At 42.3% G+C, this 24,971-nt stretch overlaps 1 protein-coding gene and 1 long non-coding RNA gene across 2 annotated transcripts in view; both read left to right on the top strand.

Annotated features, from left to right (window-relative positions):
• LOC134205184 (neurotrimin) overlaps window positions 1-24,971 on the top strand; it is a 972,131-nt gene that overhangs the window by 13,377 nt on the left and 933,783 nt on the right. The gene's annotated exons all lie outside the window — the stretch shown is intronic.
• On the top strand, window positions 8,416-9,213 carry LOC134206918 (uncharacterized). The gene is made up of 3 exons (XR_009978328.1): window positions 8,416-8,675; window positions 8,736-8,884; window positions 8,945-9,213. It is a non-coding gene; the product is annotated as an uncharacterized LOC134206918 (long non-coding RNA).

Genomic DNA, 24,971 nt, shown 5'->3' with positions numbered 1-24,971 from the left:
TCATGGATTCGGGAACACCAGTCACGTTTTCCAGAACGTTCCAGAAAACGTGACTGTATTCCCGAATCCGTGACTGATGATCCCGAAAAAATACACCGTGAACTCATAAGTTCACGAATTCATGAACGCTTTTTTTTTGCGTGTAGCTCTCGAACAAAAACAAAAAAAATCAATAAATTCCGCATGAAATCGTGGCAAGTGTAGTGGCAGATTCCTATTGTAGTGGGCGAGTGATTGTATCATCATTTCTTTCCCCTTCTCAACCTTGACTTGCATGCTGATTTAGGAGGCGTCAGTGTGACCTAAAAAATGAGATCATCAGTACTTCTAAATTGAAGATGAGTGCTGCTCCCAGGTCAACCTATGTTGGTTCTCTGAACAAGAATAGCTGATCTGGCCATAATGGAGTAGCAACTACAGGTGGACAATCCAGTTCAAGTTTAAGCTCAATATCCTCTTTTACAGGATCCTCTGGGACACTCCGTAATGTTTCGGAAATGGTCAATTGTCTTTTACAGACTGATCAGAAGATTATTCGGTTGAAACCATGAAGTTGGATTCCCAGGGGCACTGCGTGATGTTCCGGAAGTGAACAATGAGGTCTATTGTCCTTTATAAAATCATCAGAATAATTCTCTTACACTTTACAGACCTATCACAAGTTTATTTGTGAAAAACCATGAAGAATGACCGGTCGTATGATATGTATTGGCTCAAATTCGGAAATGCCCTGTTCTACAAGTTTCCCCGGGCCACTCTGTGATGATCTAAACATAACCAGAGCGGTCAATTGTTTTTATAGGATCAACAGATAATGATTCGTGAGAAACCTTGAAGGTAAAGCTATTGCATGAAATGTTTTGATGCAAAAACAAAAATGTCTATTCCTATAGGTTCTGCCGGGCACTCTATGAAGTTCCGGGAGTGGTCAATGAGTTTGTCTGCACTTTACAGACGTACCAGAAGTTTATTTGAGAAAACCAGGAAGAATAAGTTGTCACATGACACATTTTGGTCTTAAATCGAAAATGCCCCCTTCTACAGGACCCACCGGGGTTCTCCGTGGTATTCCGGAAGTGGGCAATGGGGTCAATTGTCCTTTATACAATCATCAATAATCATCAAATAATAATTCGTGAGAAACCATGACGATAGAGCAGTCGCATGACATGTTTTAGAGCAAAAAGGAAAATGCCCATTTCTGCAGGTTCCGCCGGGGCACTCCGTGATGTTCCGGGAGTGCCCAATGAGTCCTTTTGTTTAGTAGAACTGTAGCACGTTACGCTTGGTCTAAAGTCAGAAATGTCCTCTTCTACAGGATCCCCGGGGCACCACGCAACAGTCCGGAAGTGACCAATGAGACCAATCGTCGTTTATAGAATTACCAGAAGATTATTCTTGAGAAATCTTGAAGAATGAGCAGTCGCATGACATGTTTTGGTCAATAAATGAAAATGTACATTCCTGCAGGTTCCCCCGGAGCATTTCTTGAGGTTCTGGAAGTGACCAATGAGGTCTTAAGTCTGTAAGATGATCTGAGAGATGTACCAAAAGTATGTGAGAAATCATGAAGACGGCTTCTCCGGGGGCATTTTGGGACATCCTGGAGACGCTTATAAGTACTACAAAAAATCTGAAAAATCCCTAATAGAACCGTATTTAGTATAGCTTCGTTTTTGGGTGATGTTTGAGAAGAGTTCCATAGGAAAAATTGAGTTTTCATCTTTTTTATCTAAATACCCCAAATGCCATAATGTAGGTACCCCAAACGAATCTGGAATAAATACGGAACAATACGAAATATGAACACCACTCGAACACTGGAATCAAAACTAGAATATGAACTGGACTTTGTCTCAAAATTTCACATTGATCCGTTGAAAGCGAAAAGAGTTATGGTTTTTTTCAATTTCAAAATTTGCCTTCTTAAAGAACTTGGCCTTTTAGTAGTTAAAATGTTGCTGAATTAACCTTCTGAAGTAAGGCTAAACATTTTTGGCGTTTTTATTTAATTTCAAATCTTGTACATAGTTTACAACATGAGGATCGGATATTCTATGCAAGTAAAGGACTTTTCAATAGCTTTCTTTTGTACTACATAAGATGGTGGACGGACCTCTGCAAGTGTCGTTTTGAGAAGTGTCCGGTATTGGAAGGTGTACGGCGCTGAGGGATCTCCCCCTATACCCTTCTAGCCTTTTAAATACTAGTTTATGCAATGCATTGAGGTTATCATTGTTACACTGAATATAACGTGAATAAAGCCAAATTTGTATGCGGCTCGCGGTTTCGAAGGAAAGTCGTGATTTGATCCGCAGCGCTCATATATTTTCACATTACCTGCACGATGCAAACACGAGTTGTAATCCGCTGGGTTTATTGTCTAAAAGAACTATGCAGGATTCGACTCGTCCGTTTATATCATTGCATTGTATGATATAAGCCATGCAAACCATTGGTTTTCTCCGTATTTGGTCGAGTTTCTGTTGAATCACTGCGAGCTGTCCTGTGATATTTCGTTCCTAAAATGAAAGTGGAAATTAATTCATATGTGGCAATGCCGATATTTTTTTAGAGCATTTTCAATGGTGGATGGAAAATAATCGATACAATGTAATGAGATGAAACTGATACGCGAACTTGTGCATAGAATTGGGTTTTTTTATTGGCGTTTGTTTTGAAAGAGCCCTGGTAATTTAAAAGCATGGCATCTATAAAAATAAAAGCGTGGAAACAACAAATTGTTGTTGGAAAAAACAAACAAATGTTTTTGTAAATGAGTGAAATAACATGAAGAATGACAAAGAATGACAAAAAAGAGTTGTACATACAAAAATGCTACGACTAAATAAGGTAGACGGAATATAGCCAACGTTATATAATACATACTAGATTTAAAATTTATGAACGATTCTGAAATATTCAATCTTTATAACTTCAGCTTATCATCTTCCAGTTTCAGCAAACGAAACCAGCAACAATCGAAAAAATCTTGCACCCTCCAGCTATGTATAAACCCCTGGAATCCTATTTCAAGCACAGGATGTACCAATCCTAGGTCAAAAATCACGTCAAGTGCTTAAGGTTTCCTGGCCCTATAATCCTCATCCCGTTAGGCAGCTTCCTCGGTAGAAATGCAGGACTCGAGACCTTTTTTCGAATTAGTGAGCTTTTCCCCCTTTCCGTCCCGGTCTGCACCAACAGCTCAGTGAGAAAATTTCTTCCGTCGCGTCATCAAGCACTTCACAGAAGTTAGGGAGCCAAAGCTATTTGGCGGGACCTGCGATAGTAAAGAACGAATTTAATCTTGTTTTTATCGGTTCTTTGGCTGGCTTTCGTCGGCTTGGGTCGATGGGTCACGCGTTGACAGTATCTTGTTACATCGAGAGATCACAGAGCAGAATATCTACCCTTGTTAGATGGCGACTGGCGGGTGTGTTGCTACTGCTAATAGAGAGTGGGTGCGTAAAACGATTGGTTTAATTTTTCTTCCGTCGTCGTCGGAATCGTTGGTGCTTTGGGTAGACACGCGTGTTTGCGTGTCTTGCATGGCGAGTGTCATCATTTCCGCCGGAAAAGTGAACAGTGGAGATAGTTAGGAAAGGTTCCGGAAATGCGAGATTTTTATATCCCCGGGTAGCATTTACTCGTGTGGGAAATTTTGAGCAATAAATTAGATTTAGCTTCGGAGCGTATCCCATATCAGACATGCGGTTCCCAAGACTTGAGTTGTTTTACACCTCGAATTCAGACGTGCTAAGAAATCTGATAGAGGCTTCGCTTTAACCTTCTATCTACGTTTTATCCATTTTCAAGGCTTTTGTAAATTTTATTATTCTGCTTTGGACTACAGTTTATCAATTAGAACTGTTGCTTATGGCTTAGTGTTCGAGTTGTTCGTCCTGAATTAGAAACTATTGATGCGAATATCACTTCTAAGTAGCGTACAAACGGTAAACTATATAAGACCAACAATGTGCTCCCAAGAAAATGATTCGGTTGCTGCTGACTTTGATTAGAAAAAAAAAACAAATCAATTTGTTCTAGAATGAACAGTGAACAGTGGATATTCTCGTTCGTTTATATTCCTGATATTCCTAAGTAGCACACAGACGCCATTTTGCTTTTTTCAGCAGGTGTGGTGTGTCGTGTGTGGAGTTGAATACTGTCGGCTTCTTTGATTGAGTTCTCATAGCAGAAGCATCTCGGTATTTGGAGTTGTTGCGATTGCGACGGGATGACAAAATTACAATTATTTGAACAACGTATATTTCTGCTTTCGAACGATCTAAAACAATAATGAAAAAAGAAATATCCAAACAAAAATCTTACGTTTAGTGTCTCCCTTATTTCTTTGTTCACAAATCGTTTGTAGTCGAGCTGAACAGACGCGTTTCCGTAAGCTCTCTCGGTTCAGAAGCATTTTAATTTGTTCACTGTTTGTCCTGTGTAACAAATTTAAACTTAAGTCTTGTCCGTTATTTTAATTTGTGTGTCCTAAATCGTTACGCGTTACGTATCCGCGACGAATCAGTTGGAGCTACCTTTACCGGAATCCGATTTTGCCGGCAACAATGTACCGGTTTGTTCCTGCCTAACCAGCAGAGATTTGAAATGTAAAGACAAAGAACTGCAATATAGTGGGAGTGAATTGTGGTCGTTTGAAGCCTTCGGAGGCTCGAGCCCCCTGCCGAGCTAGGTTGGGGGGGGGAGGGCATTGAAGTGCAAACCAAGTGCAGCTTAGCTGGAAAGTACATGCCCGTGACCATTGAAAGTTAACCGGTGGCGGAAAATTATCAAGTGTCGTTAAGTGTCCAGTGCGTGAGAATACGGACATCTAAAGCCTGCTAGGGCGTGTGCCCCCTGCCGAATTGGTTCGGAGGGGCCAACAGTGTACAGGATCAGAATTAGTACCAAGATCCATCGATTACTGATTCCGTCGATCTAAAGTGAAGCCAAGCGCGATTGGCGTCAGGTCATTAAACGGCAGTTGACCGCATTTAACCCGGTGCAGAGAGACGAGAGAAAACCCTAGTGTATAATACTCACCGCATACTTACCTCCATCGGTGGGGTAGAGGCCCGGTGGTCCGAACAGTGTTGATTGTGGATAAGTGGAAGAAAATTCATCTCAGAGTGGAATCAACCGCGCAAAGCCGAAGAAGAGGGACCGGTCTCGTTGACTGGCTCACCCCAAAACGATCAACTTAGTGTAGTGACAACAGCGGCCGAGCGGAATATCCGCACAAAGAGGACAAGAAAAGAGACTGATCGTAGGAAGTGAAATCGCATCCAGAGACGAAGAGGAATTTCGGGCGCTCTCGGGTTTCATTCGTTTTTGCTCGCGCTTCCTAGAAAAACCCTTGCGTGAGTGTAGCTGTTACTTTACGCTTTTAGCACACATCTGCGGCTGCCACTATGGCAGCCTCAAGCGGGGATGATTTCCCGTGGTGGAACGATCCTCCTCCCAACGGATCGCGTACTATTGATGGTAGTCACACTGGTCCGACACTCCCTCCGTATATGGACGGGGGTAACATGCATGGTTCCCTTCACATTCTTCGGCTATCTGCGGTAAGTGGATCCCTTCCAAAAATCCCATTTGCCATCAGGAAATCTGTCCAGCAACTCGTCCACGGAAACATCGAATGAGCCTTTCCAGAGGCCCAAGGCACCTCCTACGCACTGAAAGTCCGCAACATACGACAAGTCAAGGCTCTACTTTCGATGACTTCTTTAATTGATGGCACGCCGGTGACTGTAACTGAGCACCCCAGTCTCAACACCACCCGATGTGTAGTTAGCTGTAAGGATGTAGTCAGCATATCCGATGCTGAACTTCTCGATGAACTAAAAGAACAAGGGGTACGTGAGGTTCGGCGCATAACAAGGAAGGTCGGAGAAATCAGGGAGAACACTCCAACAATAATCATTACCTGTAGTGGGACAGTAATGCCTAATTTCATCGATTTTGGGTACATCCGTTGTCGTACTAGGCCGTACTACCCGGCGCCCATGCAATGTTTCTCCTGCTGGGCTTTCGGCCATACGGCGAAGCGTTGTCAAGCTAAGAAAGCCACCTGTGGCAAATGTTCCGGTTCGCACGAAATCGCCGTAGATCGAAACTGCGCTGCTGATAAGTTTTGCTCCCGTTGCCGGTCCGGCGATCACTCGTTATCTGAACGAAGCTGTCCTGAGTACAAAAAAGAAAATGAAATTCAGAGAATCAAGGTCAACCAAGGTCTATCATACCCCGCAGCTAGGAGGGCATACGAAGCCCGCAACAACAACAACAACTTCGCCAACGTTGTTTCATCTAGAAACCCTGAACAAGATAAGATAGTCGAAAACTTCTACCATGTGGTTGCGCAAAAAGACGCTGAAATTGCTAATCTACGTGCGATGCTTTCTACAAATAGCCAACCAACCGCTCCAAGTGAGGCTAGCTTGATTGCTGAACTGAGAGCAATCGTCGCTAAACAAGACGAACAAATCAACTCGCTTACTGCCCAATTAGGCAATTTCCTCCGCTCGGTTATGCCCGCCAACTATATCACTCCTCCTCTAGTACATGATCTGTCGACTCCCAAAACGATCCGGAAAGCTCCAATCATGAACATCCCAATCATTGATCCCCTAGAAGGGGTATTTACTGAATCCAACGAATCTACTTCCGCAAGCGATGTGGAACTAACTCCTACACCGACCAGCCGCCCTGAATCGTCCAGAGGCACTGGCACGGTCCCTAAAATCCTATTTTCCAAGAACAACGCAGCGAAACCTCCACCAAAATTCCAAAGGCACAAATCTCCACCGCATATAACGGCCACACCCGCAAAACGCTCCTTGTCAAACATCTCTTCTGCAGACGCTGCGCAAGCTCAGCAACAGAAAAAAGTCAAGCAAAAAATAGCCGCTAACCTTCGTCCATAAAACAAACCAGACAGCCAACAACGTGCTATAAGCCTCCTAGAAGAAGAAGCCTTACTCCTACATGAAACCTATACGCTATACTGAACCAACAGCCTGAGACGGTGACGGCCCCGGGATAGTCAGGGCGCCCCCAACCGGAAGCTATCGGGACCAGAATGGGGATTCCCCTTGGCTTTTCCGGGAGCGATACGCCCTCCCCGGCCTACACGATGGTTTTGTACTTTGTCAACCTTTCCACTGAATGCAGCCTACAATTGTCTACTACTGCAACAACAGCAACGAGCTGGTTAGCTTACTACCAGCACTATTATCCAGTACATCACCTTGTCAGCATCTCCGCTACTAGTCCTACGCAATCACGATATCTCGTCAACTATGTACCACCAACTCATCAATCTCAACACGGATCAACGACGACTCCGTAACTGCCTGGACGCCTCCAACCGGAAGCTGCTCTGGCCGGAGTGGAGATTTCTCCTGGCTTTCGGAGAACGTCTCGTCTCATCCAACCTCCAGCATCGACTTTCCTCGCCAAGACAGCTGAAACCCGAAGAAACGCCGGTTGTAACCTCTCATCCTTATCGTTTACGAGACCCATAAGCAGCGGGATATTCTATCAAGAAATCTCTCAACAAGTGTCCGGCCTCGACCCATACTCCTAGGGGAAATAACCGCCTAACCGCATAAGTCAGCTCACGAGCATGAGAACGACACGGACTGTGTTCCAGGGATGGCTCCGCAGAATTTGCTCGTTCCTCGATAGAAGAATCTTTTCATCCCAGGACCCGCACGATACACCACGCAGTATGGAACTGTCTCTTCCCATCACGCCGTTTATCACTAAAACCAACAAATAAGAAAACAATCAGCCAAAGTTGACCAGCCGTTTTCCGCTGGTCAGGTATACTTTCTCACACCCAAACAACCTTCCTGTAGCTCTTCGGTCTACTCCCAACAGTACTCCCAGATACAAACTCCGAAAATACTCCCTGGAAAGTAAAATCACGCAACAAGCTAGTATCGAGAAATAACAACTTCAGATGTCATGTTTGGGTAGCTTACACGGAAATACGAAAAACCACACTTCTACTTCCCAGCAAACAATCTGTTCGACGTTAGCCACTAGTTAGAATATGTTAGTTATGTTGCGATGCAAATACATAACCATTTTTATGATTTTATGCTGTTGCAATAGTATTTGTACGTGTCTATTTTCAATTTTGCCAGTTTGCTTTTGCATACAGCCGCACTGCTGAGGTGTTGGGGAAAAAAATAAAAAATATTCTCGAAGCTGCTGAAACGAATCGACATTCCAACGAATCATCTGGTCCTCGCGGTCAGGATGCGCTTCTTCCGACGACGTGTGCCGGGTAAGTTTTGTATTACTTTTATATTCATAATAAATGAATTGCTGAGAACTTTGTCATTTACAGAGTTCGTATGGATGCCGGCATCAAATCACATTGACGGCGGATGCGGTCAATTTGCCATCGCTGGATTTAAAATGCGGATTCAAATAAACCGTAGGGATGTGTTGCTGCTGCTGCTGATCAAGCTGCCGATGATGTTGATCGCGTGAGTGCTGTTTATAAAAATTCATGAAGACCATGAACAGAGGCCGTGATGATGCCTGCCTCCGGAATGCATGTGTTGCAGCGTTCTCGGCACAAGTTGGAAAGTCCTTCAACAACAGATTCTCGGCACAAGTTGGAAAGTCCTTCAACAACAGATACCGACAATTAGGTAAGTTCTGTGGTAATGTCCGTGAGATTATTGAAATCATGATGACTTTGTCTTTCACAGACCATGAAGACCATGAACAGAGGCCGTGATGATGCCTGCCTCCGGAATGCATGTGTTGCAGCGTTCTCGGCACAAGTTGGAAAGTCCTTCAACAACAGCGTTCTCGGCACAAGTTGGAAAGTCCTTCAACATCAGATACCGACAATTAGGTAAGTTCTGTGGTAATGTCCGTGAGATTATTGAAATCATGATGACTTTGTCTTTCACAGATGCCGGCATAAACTAAAATTAACCGGATGAGTCAACCAGATCATTCTACCCGTGCTAAAAAGGAATTTTAACATCATGGAGTATATTTTCCAGCGCCGGAAAGATAGACAGGACGATACCTATTTTAAAAGCAAAGTAATACGATGAGCGTTTGGATGCGAATGGAATACGTAAATGATTAACTTCACACCGATTTAGTATAGGGATCCTGGAATTCCCGAATAAGAATCCACTCCATCAAATTGTAATTTGAAACAATAGCGTAATAAAGCCCCCCACGCAATGCAGCGGAACGGCAACGAAAACGGCAAGATTTGACAGTTAGTCCATATATTTTCTGTCAAATTTGCCGTTTCCGTCGCCGTTCCGCTACTATTGCGTTTGGGGCTTAAATGAGCTGAGTTAGATCTCAACTCAATTTTTTTTTTATAATTTTTTAATTTAATTTAATCAGACCCGTTGATTGAAATTTTATCGGCGGTGGCGTGTTAAATCGTTTTCAGCCAGCGGCAGCGGCGTGATGGCGTCACACCGTTCACACTTAAATCATTTCACAGATTTCGGTGAAGTTTGCTTCAGTTCACCGGAATCTCAACAGCTGAATTGTTCGGTAATTATTTCACCGACTTCCTGCGATGATTGGTAATCGACGGCAGCGGTGTGGGGCCACGTACATTCATTTCATGCACTAAAACTTCACCGTTTCTCCTGGAATTCCTCCGATAGTTCCTCCTTAAATTCCTCCAGAAGTTCCTTAAGGGATTCCTCCGGGAGTTCCTTCAGGAATGCCCCCGAAAGTTCCTCCAGGAATTATGGAAGCTCCTCAAAGGATTTTTCCGCAATTCATCCGGAAGTTCCTCCAGAAGTTTCTCAAGAAATTCCTTTGGAAGTTTCTTCAGGAATTTCTCCGAAAATTGCTCAAAGAATTCCTCCGGAAGTTCCTCCAAGTTTTCCTCCGGAAGTTCCTCCAGGAATTCTTCCGGCTGTTCCTCCAATGGTTCCTCCGAAAGTTCCTCTAGGAATTCCTTCGGAAGGTCCTCTAAGAATTCCTTCGGAAGATCCTCTAGGAATTCCTTCGGAAGTTCCTCCAGGAATTCTTTCGGAAGTTCCTCTAGGAATTCTTTCGGAAGTTCCTCTAGGAATTCCTTCGGAAGTTCCTCCAGGAGTTCCTTCGGAAGTTCCTCCAGGAGTTCCTTCGGAAGTTCCTCAAGGAATTCCTTCGGAAGTTCCTCTAGGAATTCCTTCGGAAGTTCCTCTAGGAATTCCTTCGGAAGTTCCTCAAGGAATTCCTTCGGAAGTTCCTCAACGAATTGCTTCGGAAGTTCCTCAAGGAATTCCTTCGGAAGTTCCTCAAGGAATTCCTTCGGAAGTTCCTCAAGGAATTCCTTCGGAAGTTCCTCAAGGAATTCCTTCGGAAGTTCCTCAAGGAATTCCTTCGGAAGTTCCTCAAGGAATTCCTTCGGAAGTTCCTCAAGGAATTCCTTCGGAAGTTCCTCAAGGAATTCTTTCGGAAGTTCCTCAAGGAATTCCTTCGGAAGTTCCTCTAGGAATTCCTTCGGAAGTTCCTCTAGGAATTCCTTCGGAAGTTCCTCTAGGAATTCCTTCGGAAGTTCCGCTAGGAATTCCTTCGGAAGTTCCTCTAGGCCTTCCTTCGGAAGTTCCTCTAGGAATTCCTTCGGAAGTTCCTCTAGAAATTCCTTCGGAAGTTCCTCTAGGAATTCCTTCGGAAGTTCCTCTAGGAATACCTTCGGAAGTTCCTCTAGGAATACCTTCGGAAGCTCCTCTAGGAATTCCTTCGGAAGTTCCTCTGGGAATTCCTTCGAAAGTTCCTCTAGGAATTCCTTCGGAAGTTCCTCAAGGAATTCCTTCGGAAGTTCCTCAAGGAATTCCTTCGGAAGTTCCTCTAGGAATTCCTTCGGAAGCTCCTCTAGGAATTCCTTCGGAAGCTCCTCTAGGAATTCCTTCGGAAGTTCCTCTAGGAATTCCTTCGGAAGTTCCTCTAGGAATTCCTTCGGAAGTTCCTCTAGGAATTCCTTCGGAAGTTCCTCTAGGAATTCCTTCGAAAGTTCCTCTAGGAATTCTTTCGGAAGTTCCTCAAGGAATTCCTTCGGAAGTTCCTCTAGGAATTCCTTCGGAAGTTCCTCTAGGAATTCCTTCGGAAGTTTCTCTAGGAATTCCTTCGGAAGTTCCTCTAGGAATTCCTTCGGAAGTTCCTCTAGGAATTCCTTCGGAAGTTCCTCTAGGAATTCCTTCGGAAGTTCCTCTAGGAATTCCTTCGGAAGTTCCTCTAGGAATTCCTTCGGAAGTTCCGCTAGGAATTCCTTCGGAAGTTCCGCTAGGAATTCCTTCGGAAGTTCCTCTAGGCCTTCCTTCGGAAGTTCCTCTAGGCCTTCCTTCGGAAGTTCCTCTAGAAATTCCTTCGGAAGTTCCTCTAGAAATTCCTTCGGAAGTTCCTCCAGGAATTCCTTCGGAAGTTCCTCCAGGAATTCCTTCGGAAGTTCCTCTAGGAATTCCTTCGGAAGTTCCTCTAGGAATTCCTTCGGAAGTTCCTCTAGGAATTCCTTCGGAAGTTCCTCTAGGAATTCCTTCGGAAGTTCCTCTAGGAATTCCTTCGGAAGTTCCTCAAGGAATTCCTTCGGAAGTTCCTCTAGGAATTCCTTCGGAAGTTCCTCTAGGAATTCCTTCGGAAGTTCCTCCAGGAATTCCTTCGGAAGTTCCTCCAGGAATTCCTTCGGAAGTTCCTCCAGAATTTTTTTCGGAAGTTCCTCCAGAAATTTTTCCGGAAGTTCCTTCAGGAATTCCTCTGAAAGTTCCTCCAGGAATTCCTCCGGAAATTCCTCCAGGAATTTCTTCGGAAGTTTCTCCAGGGATTTCTCCGGAAGTTCCTCCAGCAATTCCTTCGGAAGTTCCTCCAGGAATTTCTCCGGAAGTTCCTCTAGGAATTTCTCCGGAAGTTCCTCCAGGAATTTCTCCGGAAGTTCCTCCAGGAATTTCTCCGGAAGTTTCTCCAGGAATTTCTCCGGAAGTTCCTCCAGGATTTTTTCCAGAAGTTCCTCCAGGAATTTCTTCGGAAGTTCCTCCGGACGTTCCTCCGAAAGTTCCTCCAGAAATTCCTCCGGAAGTTCCTCCAGAAATTCCTCCGGAAGTTCCTCCAGGAATTCCTCCTGAAGTTCCTCCAGCGATTCTCCTGGAAGTTTTTTCGGGAATTCCTTCGGAAGCTTCTCCAGAAATTTTTCCGGAAGTTCCTCCAAAAATTCCTCTGTAAGTTCCTCCAGGAATTCCTCCGGAAGTTCCTCTAGGAATTCCTCCGGAAGATCCTCGAGTTAATTCGCCCGGAAGTTCCTCTAGGAAATTCGTAGTTCCACTAGAAAATTCCTCCGGAAGTTCCTCCTGGAGAAACTCTCAGTGAAACTCATGGAGGTATTATCTGCGAAACTTCCAAAAGAATTCTCAGAAGATCTCCTGGCGAAATTCCCAAAGCATGCGATGGAGGAAATCCCAGAGGAGTCGCTGGTGGAATTTCTAGAGGATTTTCTGACGAATTCCCAGTGGAACTCTTCGAAGAATTTTCAGTGAAACTGCTGGTGGAATTCCCACAGAAACTCCTGGGGGAATCCTAAGTGGAACTCCTGGAGGAATTCTCAGCGGATCTTCTGGAGGAATAATCAGAGAAGCTCCTGGAGGAAATCCCAGAAAAACTTCCGAAAGAATTTCCAGAGGAACTCTTGTGGGAGTTCCCAGCAGAACTCCTGGAGGAATAATCAGAGATACTTCTGGAAGAATTCCCAGAAGAACTCTTGGGGGAATTCCTAGAGAGTTCCCAGAGAAACTTCCGAAAGAATTCCCAGAGGAACTCCTCTGGGAATTCCCAGCGGAACTCTTGGAAGGAATAATCAGAGAACCTCCTGAAGGAATTCCCAAAGGGACCCTGGAGGAATTCTCAGTAATACTCCTGGGGGTATTCCGAGAGAAACTTCCGAAAAATCTCTCAAAATATCACCTGAAAGAATTCCCTGGGGATCTCCTGGTGGAATTTCCTTAGGACCTCCTGGCAAAATTCCCAAAGCATCGGTGGAGAAAATCTTAGAGGAACTTCTGGCAGAATTCCCAGTGGAATTCCTCGAAGAATTCTCAGTGATACTCCTGGAGGAATTCTTAGAGAAATTTTTGGAAGAATTCCCAGGGGAACTCCTGGGGGAATTCCCTGCAAAATTCCTGGAGGAATTATCAGAGAATCTTCTGGAAGAATTCCCTGAGGAACTCCCAGAGAAACTTCCGATAGAATTTCAAGAGGAACTCCTGGAGAAATTTCCAACAGAACTCCTGGTGGAATTCCCAGAAAAACTCCTGGGGGAGTTCCAAGTGGAACTCCTGGAGGAATTCTTAGAAAAACTTTTGGAAGAATACCCAGAGGAACTCCTGGGGGAATTTCCAGCGGATCTTCTGGAGAATAATTAGAAAACCTCCTGGAGGAATTCCCAGAGAAACTTCCGAATGAATTTCCAGAGGAACTCCTGGAAGATTTCCCACCAAAACTCCTGGAGAAATAATTAGGGAAACTTCTGGAAGAATTCCCAGAGGAACTTCTGGAGGAATTCCCAGAGAAACTCCTGGAGGAATTCCCAGAGGAACCCCTGGAGGAATTCCCAAAGAAACTTCCGAAAGAATTTCCAAAGGAACTCCTGTGGAAGTTCCCAACAGAACTCCTGGAGGAATAATCAGAGATATTTCTGGAAGAATTCCCAGAAGAACTCTTGGGGGAATACCTAGAGAGTTTCCAGAGAAACTTCCGAAAGAATTCCCAGATGAACTACTCTTGGAATTGCCAGCGGAACCCCTGGAGGAATAATCAGAGAACGTACTGGAGGAATTCCCAGAGGGATTCCTGGAGGAATTCTCAGTGATACTCTTGGAGGTGTTCCTAGAGAAACTTCCTAAAGATCTAGTGGAGAGAATCCTAGAAGAACTTCTGGCAGAATTCCCAGTGGAGTTCCTCGAAGAATTCTCAGTGATACTCCTGGGGGAATTCTTAGAGAAATTTTTGGAAGAATTCCCAGGGGAACTCCTGGAGGAATAATCAGAGAAACTTCTGGAAGAATTCAGTGAGGAACTCCCAGAGAAATTTCCGAAAGAATTTCAAGAGGAACTCCTGGGGAAATTTCCTGAAAACTCCTGGTGGAATTCACAGAGAAACTCCTATAGGGGAATCCTAAGTGGAATTCCTGGAGGAATTCTTAGAAAAACTTCTGGAAGAATACCCAGAGGAATTCCTGGAGGAATTCCCAGCGGATTTTCTGGAGGAATAATTAGAAAACCTCCTGGAGGAATTCCGAGAGAAACTTCCGAATGAATTTCCAGAGGAACTCCAGGAAGAATTCCCACCAAAACTCTAGGAGGAATAATTAAGGAAACTTCGGGAAGAATTCCCAGAAGAACTCCTGGAGGAATTCTCGGAAACACTCCTGGTGTAATTTCCAGAGAAACTCCCAAGGGAATTCTCAGTGGAACTCCTGAAGGAATTATCAGAGAAATATCAGAGAATCTTCTAAAAGAATTCCCAGAGGAACTCTTGGGAGAATTCCTAGCGGAAATTTTGGAGAAATAATCAGAGAAGCTCCTGGAGAAATTCCCAGAGAAACTTCCGAAAGAATTGCCAGAGGAACTCCTGTGGGAGTTCCCAGCAGAACTCCTGGAGGAATAATCAGATATACTTGTGCAAGAATTCCCGGAAGAACTCTAGGGGGAATTCCTAGAGAGTTCCCAGAGAAACTTCCGAAAGAATTCCCAGAGGAACTCCTCTAGGAATTCCCAGCGGAACTCCTGGAGGATTAATTAGAGAACTTCCTGGAGGAATAATCGGAGAACCTCCAGGAGGAATTCCCAGTAATACTCCTGGAGGTATTGCCAGAGAAACTTCCTAAAGAATTCTCAAAATATCTCCTGGAAGAATTCCCTGGGGATCTCCTGGCGGAATTCCCAAAGCTGGAGAAAATCCTAGAGGAACTTCTGGAAGAATTCCCAGTGGAACTCCTCGAAGAATTATCACTGATACTCCTGGAGGAAATTTTAGAGAATTTTTTGGAAAAATTCCCAGCAAAACTCCTGGAGGAATAATTGGAGAATCGTCTGGAAGAATTCCCTGAGAAACTCCCAGAGAAACTTCCGAAAGAATTTTCAGAGGAACTCCTGGGGAAATTTCCAGCAGAACTCCAGGAGGAATTTCCAGGAGAGCTCTTGGGAGACTTCTATTCCTGGAGGAATAATCAGAAAATCTCCTCAAGAAATTTCCCGAAGAACTCTTGGGAGACCTCTCAGTGGAACTGTTAGAAGAATTCCTAGAGTATCCCCATGGACTTGCTGGAGAAGTTCCCAGTGGAGCTCCTGAAGAAGTTCCCAGAAAAACTACCTAGAGAGTTCCCAGGAGAACTCCTGGAAGAATTACTTGAGGAATTCCTGCCAGAATTACTCCAAAAAGTCTTCTGGAAATTCTTAGAGGAAAGTCCCAGAGGAACTCCTCGAGAAATTACTTTACCAGAAAAACCGCTGCAAAGTAACTTCTGCAGTAATTTTGGAACTGCCGGAGGAATTGTAAGAGATCTTTCCAGAAGAATGTTGAGGGTATTTTTAGGGGATTTTCGCAGCATTTTAGGAATACCTGGAGAAATTCCCAGAACATCTCCCTAAGTCCCAGGAAATTTCCGAGAGGAGTTCCTAGAAAATTATCCTGATCAATTGAACGAGAATAGTATTTCTAACGGAATTGCCGAAAAATTTCTTAGAGGAATTGTAGAAGTGAATGAATTCTCGAAGGAATTCCCACAAAATTTTCAGATTTCTGGAGAAATTCCCTGCGTTCATCAAGAATTAGACTTTCCTTTAATTTGAGATATTTGGTTAGTTTAATTTAATTTGCATTGCTACATTAGTCATTCGTACTGCCTTGCTAGAGGCCAGACAAAGATAGGCCAATTCCGGATCATGAGGGCATATTTCCAAACGTCAATCTTCTGAGCTCCGGACGATGACCGAAATACTTCACTGCATGCCCTAGCCCTATTCCTGCTCTTCATTACCACTCGAAGAGCCGCATTGATCGCCGCTCTGTTGATAGTTTCCTTCGGAAGTGGACATGCGATGAAAAGACTGTTCCGGCGCGAAAGAAAATAGCCGCATTGGGATGGAAAGAACGGCAGATGGAGTCTGGAAAAATAAAGTCTTCTTCAAAAGTTTTTTGGTGAGGAAAATAGCGCTCCGGATCAACAAAACAGCAGCATATCGGAACAGGCAGCCAAAAAAATAGCTTATTTTACTTACCTTAATATAATATATTGTATTTATTTTGTTGGATGTTAATCAATCAATTAAAATATGTGGGAAATGTTCCCGAAGATTTTGATTAATAATTTATTTACATCCAATTGCCATTCGAGGCAGTTATGTATATGTACATTCACTAGTACATATATATTCTGCCTCCGATGACAGCTGGGTGTAAATAAATCAACATGAAAACCCTTTTGAAACAACCCTAACCGCTGCCTAACCGCCCAAAGCGAAACATATCTAACGTTGATGTAACGTGAGTGTAACAGGTTAGATGGAATTATGCACCACGCATAAACCAGAGTGTATGTAATTTAGAGTGGCGACACTGTCAGAATTGGAACAAAATTCATCTGTCATTTCCATACAAAATCGTGTTCCAAACGAGCAGGAGACCTGTCAAATGCGGCACATGTCGCCACTCTTAATTACATACACTCTGGCATAAACATACCTAACAAAAGTGTGTCATTCTAGCGTAACTTTAGCCTCACTTTACCCTAACCGTTAGTGAGAATGTTAGTGTAACTATCTCACAGGTTAGATGCACATTAGGCTCAAGTTAGAGTAACCTTCCTTGCTGGGTTTATACACAATTTTGGTAACAAGAACACACTATTAGCCATCTAGTGCACAGTACACTGAAATAAACATTGTAGTAATTTTAACTATAGAACCATGTTTAAAATGACTATTTTGAAATGTTTTTATATTGAATCAAATTACGCTTAAATTAACTACTTAATTGTTGAAAATACCAATGGACCATGGTATTATTAATGGTGAACAGTGTCGAGAAATGTACAGTAAAACACTGTGATTATGCGACTGTTTACATTTTATCCGGTCAAATTTCACGCACCGCACAAACCGAAACAGTTTTCCAAAAAAAATGTACGCCTCATTGTGACATTTTTTTTACCGATGAGGCAAACTGTTTGTATGTTCCTGCCTGCTGCTGCGTGAGAGTCGAGCCGTCGGTACAGTCAGCAGATTTTTTGTTTCGGTTCGTGCGCAGCGCAAACAAAACAGAATCGAGTTTAATTGCCTGTGGCGCAAAGCCTAGAAAGAATGCTAGCCGTTGGTACTAATTCATTAGTTCTAGTCTCTAAAATGAGCAAGGAGTAAAGAAATAATCATTTACCACAAAAAACGGTCATACGTCGTGAAATGAGCGTACAGAAACATTAATTGTGGGGAGAGAAAATAATAAAATCATGTGCTGACTGTCGTCTGCTTGGTCGTGGCTGCTGCTGCGGCTGCCGTGTTTTTGTTTTTCTTTTACTTCGTGGCAGATTGAATGATAAAAAGAAATGTCAACCGTTCCCGTCCCTGATGGTGAAGAATGGTACTGCTGTCAGAGAGAAAACTCAGTGGAAGACGCCATTACGCTTTGCTGGTGCCGGTGATATGGAGATAAAACATTAATATAATACATTTAGAATAGGGTTTTGAAAACTAGATTTGCATATATTATTTCTCATGAAAACTTTTACGCCCGAATCATGGCTTGTATTTATACCATAAAGTTGTTAGTTACCTTTATTAACGCCGATCAAATCATCAGTGAAAAACCCTGGATGTTTCCTCATCGCATCGCATCACCAAGTGCTGCAACAATGTTTCCGGAGAATTCGATGGGTAAGTTTTTGTTTCTCTTATGTTTCTTAATAGTATACTCTTCAATTTTCTATTTGCAGCACAGCAAGTTATGCAGATGACAACCGTATCCACCACAAGAACATCAATCAGCATGGTCCACCCAAAAGTGAATAATTTTCATCAGTGTTGACTAAAATAAAAAACTATGAATAAAGAAGTTGAAAAAATCTAATTTAATGCATTTTTCTCATCCAGATTATTTCAAAACAAATTATGATTATCCCATGACCAAACAATCATAGTTAATTTAAACGCCCGATGATTGTCAGTTTCACTATATATTATCGTTAGGCTGACCATGGGCATGGTAATTTTGCTGTCATCTCACTCTCTGAAGCCATAGTATTTTCTACAACATATTTCGAATGAAATAACTGCACTATGTAGTCTGCACAAATCAAGTGGCGTTGTGCATTTAATTTAAACCATCAATATGGTAATTTTAACTGCACCACTGTTCTCAGTGTAGGAGAACAACATAATTCGAACACGGAAAGAAAATCTTTCGATATTACCTTTATACCCAAGAATTAGCAACTAGAAAAACAGCTAGGTATTTTGTGAACCAAATTATACAAACATACCACAGAAGAATTCTTCCCGGTGCAGTTTTTGCAACCAGAAGAGGTATGTAGGGCAAATAGTAAAACCAATAATCATTAATCCATTTTTCAACTAAAATGCAAGGCAGGATCTGGAAAACATTTTTAACCTATTATTAGTGATAAAGCGAGACCCCATGGTTGGGCTCGGGAAAATAGCCCCTCTGGCTTTTTCCTCCATTATTTAGTGATGAACTTCTAACACTGAAAAAATCACTCTAATAAAGATCAAAAAAAAAAAAAAAAAATTTCTTTGTTCGCGATCAGAACTGTGGTCTAGGCATGACGAGTAATATACTACGAACTAAATTTCAGGTTAGATTTCGCGCACTAATTCGTTTGTTAATAAGACAATTTATCTGTACTCAATATGTTTTCACATACTTGGTATTTCCTGCCTGTCGGTCTGCTGTCGTACTTCAATTCGTCTCAAATCAGATTTCAGTTTGAGGCTGTACAATCGAATATTACATTAGAGCTTGGATTTCTTTATTCCTGTCTTTACTTGGTAGGCACCCTGTGTTACTTAACCGCTACTGTGCCGAGATCTACTGTGGTATTCGGCAGCCAGCCACACAGAATCTATTTTTAGATTTTTCCATTATTTATTGTTGTTGTCGTTGCTGGTCCAATGTGACGTATACGCCATTTTCCAAAAAATGGTGTTAACGAGTACACTGCCAAAAATATCTATATAAGATATATGTGTCGCCGTTATACATTTTTGCAATAGCTCCACCCTAATATAATCGATATAGAACCACACATAAATTAAATACTTGCTAATTTGAGATCACACATTATTTAGATATATATTTCATTAGTAGTTCGCGTGGAGAATGGTTATGTGTGCGCTGGTATACATACATCATAAGTTAAATCTATGGATTTTTGCCAATGAATATGTGTGAATTTTTAGTAGTGTAGTACTCATCGAGCTCTTTAACAGAAAAATGGAAAACATGCATGTAAATTGGCACTTACGTCACTTTCTCAAATTACGGCAGTATAGTCTAATATATAATTCATTCAGTGTGATTATTGTTCTTGCATGTGTGATACCAGCTTCGGCATACGAGTTTGCGTGTCTGATAAGGCCGATCTCAAATTGTAATCACTCTCGCAAACGATATTAGAATCTTCAAAGCTTGGAACGCTGAACGCTTCGTATATTCCACACCAAAACCGGCTTAAGTTTTTTTTTTACTGAATAAATCACGAGATGATGAACCATTCCGTCAAATATTTTAAATCCTAATATTTATTGTGGATTTCATCGGAAAGACTGGCCACGTCCAAAGAAAACAAAAACAGACGGTGAACTCAGGAAGCAGGTCAGAAAAATATCGATCAAGTCAAGTGAGTCAAGATGATGATCCCATAATTTCCAAATCGAGATCTGCATCTAAATAAGTTAATCCTTTCTTAATCAAAATGCATAGGTCATCAAACATTGTAATATTTCCGAGACTTTCTTTGCGTTGCGTGTTTTTAACCTTTGCTTGCAAACTGATCAACATATCGTCGACGAAAAGCGTCTTGTCAATAGCGCCACACGCCGCTGGAAACTTCTGTGTCGTTCCGTATCAACGTTCTTGACATACTGGGCACACCCCGAAAATCATTACTGTCATGACGTAAATTACAATTTTCCCATCCCGATAAATTCCAATTTTCTCATCCCGATTGTCCTCATGGCGAATCTTCATTTCTCGCGTATGTCTCCGGTTATTGCTACAGAATACAATCGAAAACGCAGTAGGATTAGAAGTAGAGAGCACAGTACATCAGGGCCTTTGAAAAGAGCAGAGTTTAGAGTTGTTCCGTGTACCTTTGCTGCAGCGTCCCCCACAATTCTAACCTTTCCGGATTTGATAGCATTGACCACCGGGAAGATTGGCAGAAACCAAAATGTCATTCGTCAGCTGTGATGACGTTATGCCATTGGACGGCTGTCAGGCAGACTGACGTTTGCATATCTCCATAGCAATCCAGTTTCGTAGCGATCGACTAAGAGACGTGCGAATGACTTTAGAAGTCCCTACGGTCGCTCATCTTCGAAGGGTAAGCGTAACTTGCCTGGGCTCTATCGTAACTTGCTCTATCGATGGAAAAATATTCCTTCATGGCCTGATGTAATTCATCATCGGATCGTTCGTTCGATGTACATATGTAGAAGCTGTAGTGGCCACAGACTGTTCAACCTAGTCGTGACTTGTTTGCAATCGGCTGACCGAATTCCCCTTCACGACTTTTCAAAGTTAACCCCAGCTGTGTATGCTGTGTTCCGATCAGGATACGAGGACAAGCGTCGTTGCATGACTTGATTGGTTGTCTGGTGAGGTATGGATACGATTTTCTTAGATCTTTGAAATCCAATGTCTGTCGAGTTAGTAGTAGCTCGTCCAGATTGCACCTATCAACTCTTTCGAACTGTCCAGTAACTTGTAAACGAGCTATGCACGAGTTTTTCTCACACCGCTCAGTGCCACCTGTCAACCGAAATACTGACATGCAATGTTCTACAAAGTTGTAACGCAGCTTATTCCAATAAATTTTGCTAAAAAACTTTTTTCTGTTGCTCTTAAGTTGGCTGATTTAAAGCAATTTTACCTACTTTGATTAGGGTGTCCCTAAAAAAACTTTTTTTTTATCTAATTTTGACATCGGACAACGTCTTACCCGAAGGTACTGGGTGAATCAGAATCTAAAATTGGGGACCGTCATGAAATCATGTAAGATTTTAAACGTTAATAGAGCCTTTATCTTTTGTTGGATTTTTTAGATTTATATATCAATCGACTCCGCAACTCTCCAGCAATTTGTCAATTGCATTAAAGTTTTTGATTATTTACGATAAACTATTGAAAATTTGAATTCTTGTGCTACCCAGTAAAAATATCAGAACCAACCAATCCCATTTATGCATCCCCAACACGGACATCAGAATGATGTAAGTTACGGGCCTTGTGACCCACCGTTTCATTTTCTCTGGGTATAAAAAGATCCATGATTCGCGCTTGCGCGTCATTCCTGTACGATGATGCACGGTGAGTGGTCACGGAAAGCGCACAGAACGATGGCGTTGGTAGCGGTACTAGCATTGAGGGGGTAGTTTTTGCATATATAGCAGTTAAGCGGCAAACTATCGAGTGGCTATCGTTGCCGTCAGCGCAGGCCTGGTAGCGAGTCACTTTTTAGTGACTTGGTCACTATTTTGAATCTAGTCACTAAAAAGTCACTATTTGCATCCGAAAGTCACTAAAGTCACTATTTTTTGGAAAATGGTCACTAAAGTCACTATTTTCGCATTGCCTATAAAAAAAAGTTTAAAATAAATATCATTCGTACCTACTATTATTATCAGCCAAATCAAATGTAAATCTGGTAGCAATATATTAAATTTGGGAAATATGCAACAAAGAAGTTCCAAGTTCCAAGTGTGTTGTGAAAATCGTGAGGTTATTTCCGATTTATGTCAACTATGATCTTTTTCTTCCCGAATGGAATTCGTTAAAATGCGAAAGGCTGTCCTCAAGTATAGAGCACGGAATTGAGAAGTACTGGAACTAGAAACACGGATGTAAAAGGTTACCGCCGCCAGGGGTGACAATGGGTCAAATAGTGGTGAGAATGGGTCACTGTTCCACTGTCACTACATAAAATGCTTGTAGAAGAGATTTAATGTATCTGAGGACAAGAAACTGAATTATGAGAGACCTTTTTGAACGATTTTGTTATCTGACCTCCACGCTGTCGGTGAGGGCGCTGACCCCCCCGACCGATTGTCACCCCGACGACGGTATTATGAACAAAGTGATTGAATTGCATTCGGTATATTGGATCCGCTCCATTTGATAGTACAAAACATTATCCGGGAACTGTCTACCATTTAGAAATTATAGTTTATTAAAATTTATGGATTTCTAATAAGAGACCACAGTTTTATTGGATTTTCAAATTTCAGAAAGCCAAATCGTGTCCAAAATCTCAAAAATTACATTTAAATTTGTTATTAAACCATAGTTTAATAATGGGTCAAATCGTATTTTTAAAATTTCTTAATTATTTAATTAATTTATATTTTTCAAACTAATGGTCCCACCAAAAATTTATAAGCTTTGTGAGTGCAAATAGTTCACCGTCTAGGAATCAATTGGATTATTATATAATATTCTTTGGATGTTATATAGAAAACTTCATATTAAACAACAATAATGTTGTTGCAATTATCAACATAATTTTGTGACACAACTTGTCACTCACTAGATACCTTCTCGTGGTGTGTTACTTAATATCAGGTACCATGGTCACATTCCTAGCTTCTGGCTGATCTAACGAGAGTCTCACTGGCCTCTTGCTTGTTTTTGTCTTTTTCTCATTTCTGATAGCATTCTAGATAAGGATTTTAAAAATAAAACGCTAGTTTGCAATCTACGAATTATACCGTAACAATGGTAATGCAACTTGTAGTTCTATACCTGGTTTGAAACTTTATACAAAAGTCACTATTTGGTCACTTTTTCTGCAATTGAAAGTCACTATTTGGTCACTTTTTCGTCATCGTTGGTCACTAAAGTCACTATTTTGAACGGCATTCATCGCTACCAGCCCTGCGTCAGCGGCACTGCAGTGAAATTTTCTTGCATAGTTCTGGATATGGTTTTGTTGCAGGACCAATAAACTGGTCCTAAGTAAGGAGATGTTACAAATATTTATTCGCATGGATGACAGTCAAGTGAAATTTTCTCAAGATTCTGATTTGGTTTTGTTACTGTTTGTGACTATTAAGACGAATTATTGGAAACAATCGGTTCTTCTAAGTATCACAATTTTATGGAAACGAAGGTTTAGCCGAAATCATAATCGCTTAGTGACAGCAGAAGTCAGAAGGAGAAGCCGCAAAAATGTATTCGCATGGATGGAAATTAAACCTAAAACAATCAGCAAACTACCTACTAAAATTATTATTTTTTATTCCTTCCTTTATTTGGTAGGCACTCTGTGTTACTTAACCGCTACTGTGCCGAGATCTACTGTGGTATTCTGCTGCCAGAATCCACACAAAATCTATTTTTAGATTTTCCAGTATTCATTGTTGTTGTCGTTGCTGGTTCATCTCACCGTGAGTCCATTGTGTCCATTTGTCCGTGTCGGGAATCCAATGATCATTGCATTGTTCGGTTGCCATTTATCCGGCTAATGTTGGAAGAATGCCTCCGAGAAGAACAAGTTGTCAGTCGTCATCAGGCAGCCGTGACGGTAAAGCGCGTATCCCAAACGCCACCGTATGGGCTGCGAATCCGGCGATTGACGAGGGTTTGGTGGAGGGGCTGGGAATCGAACCCATGGCCATCCGCTTGTAAGGCGAACGTGTAGCCAACTACGCTACGGGACCCCCTAGTAAAATTTAAAGCTTGAATGGAAAATTTACTTGACTTCTATTGCTGCTATCCATGCGAATAATTTTCTGCTGCGTCTTTCTCTGACGCGCGCTCGTGATTCTGGCACCGACGGAAACTATCTGCCATCACCAAGCGAATCATTTGTACTTTGAACAAAATTCGTCTCGCCTCAAGTTGTGGCTTAAGATCTGCTTTCACTGACTACTAGTTCAGACAAGAAAATGTAATCTGAGTGCTGCTGGTGCTGACGACGACGACGACCGCACGACCCAAACCAGGAATTCCGTTGATGTCGATTATGGGACCGCGGTCTGCTCTTCGCTGCATCTCGAACGAAAAGGCTCGCGTGCGCGGTAAAGCTGCTTTCTTGTAATCAATAAAGTTTGCATTGTAGCCACGCCCCTTTGGCTAGTGGTACGGTTACACAAGATTTGCACTCATACCAATCAACAAAGAGGCGTGACTAATGGCAGGGTTGTTACAACTACGCGCATTTCACGATTTTCGCGGATTTACATAACGATTTTAGGGTTTCGCGCGGATTTAGTTTTAGGTGAAAATTGAACAAATAAAATGCTACATCTAAGGACGTTTATTTGAAAATTAGTTTTATGTCTATCTTCTTCTTCTTCTTCTTATTGGCATTACATCCCCACACTGGGACAGAGCCGCCTCGCAGCTTAGTGTTCATTAAGCACTTCCACAGTTATTAACTGCGAGGTTTCTAAGCCAGGTTGCCATTTTTGCATTCGTATATCATGAGGCTAAGCACGATGATACTTTTATGCACAGGAAAGTAGAGACAATTTCCAATCCGAAAATTGCCTAGACCGGCACCGGGAATCGAACCCAGCCACGTCTTACCGCACGGCTAAGGAGGGCCCCATGTCTATCTAGATGGGCTTCAATTTCGTTTGCAAATGTTGTTAAGAACAAAATTTACGTTTGAGGTCAGCTCACATTATATTTCGGATATTCACAAGCCCTTGTTGAATGCTATGATTACACTCTTAACCATTCGTTGATCAAATGTT

The sequence above is a fragment of the Armigeres subalbatus genome, chromosome 1, assembly GCF_024139115.2.
Source record: "Armigeres subalbatus isolate Guangzhou_Male chromosome 1, GZ_Asu_2, whole genome shotgun sequence".
Taxonomy (NCBI): Eukaryota; Metazoa; Arthropoda; class Insecta; order Diptera; family Culicidae; genus Armigeres; species Armigeres subalbatus.
Note: the sequence above shows the minus strand (reverse complement) of the source record. Positions and strands in the feature narration are given on the sequence as shown.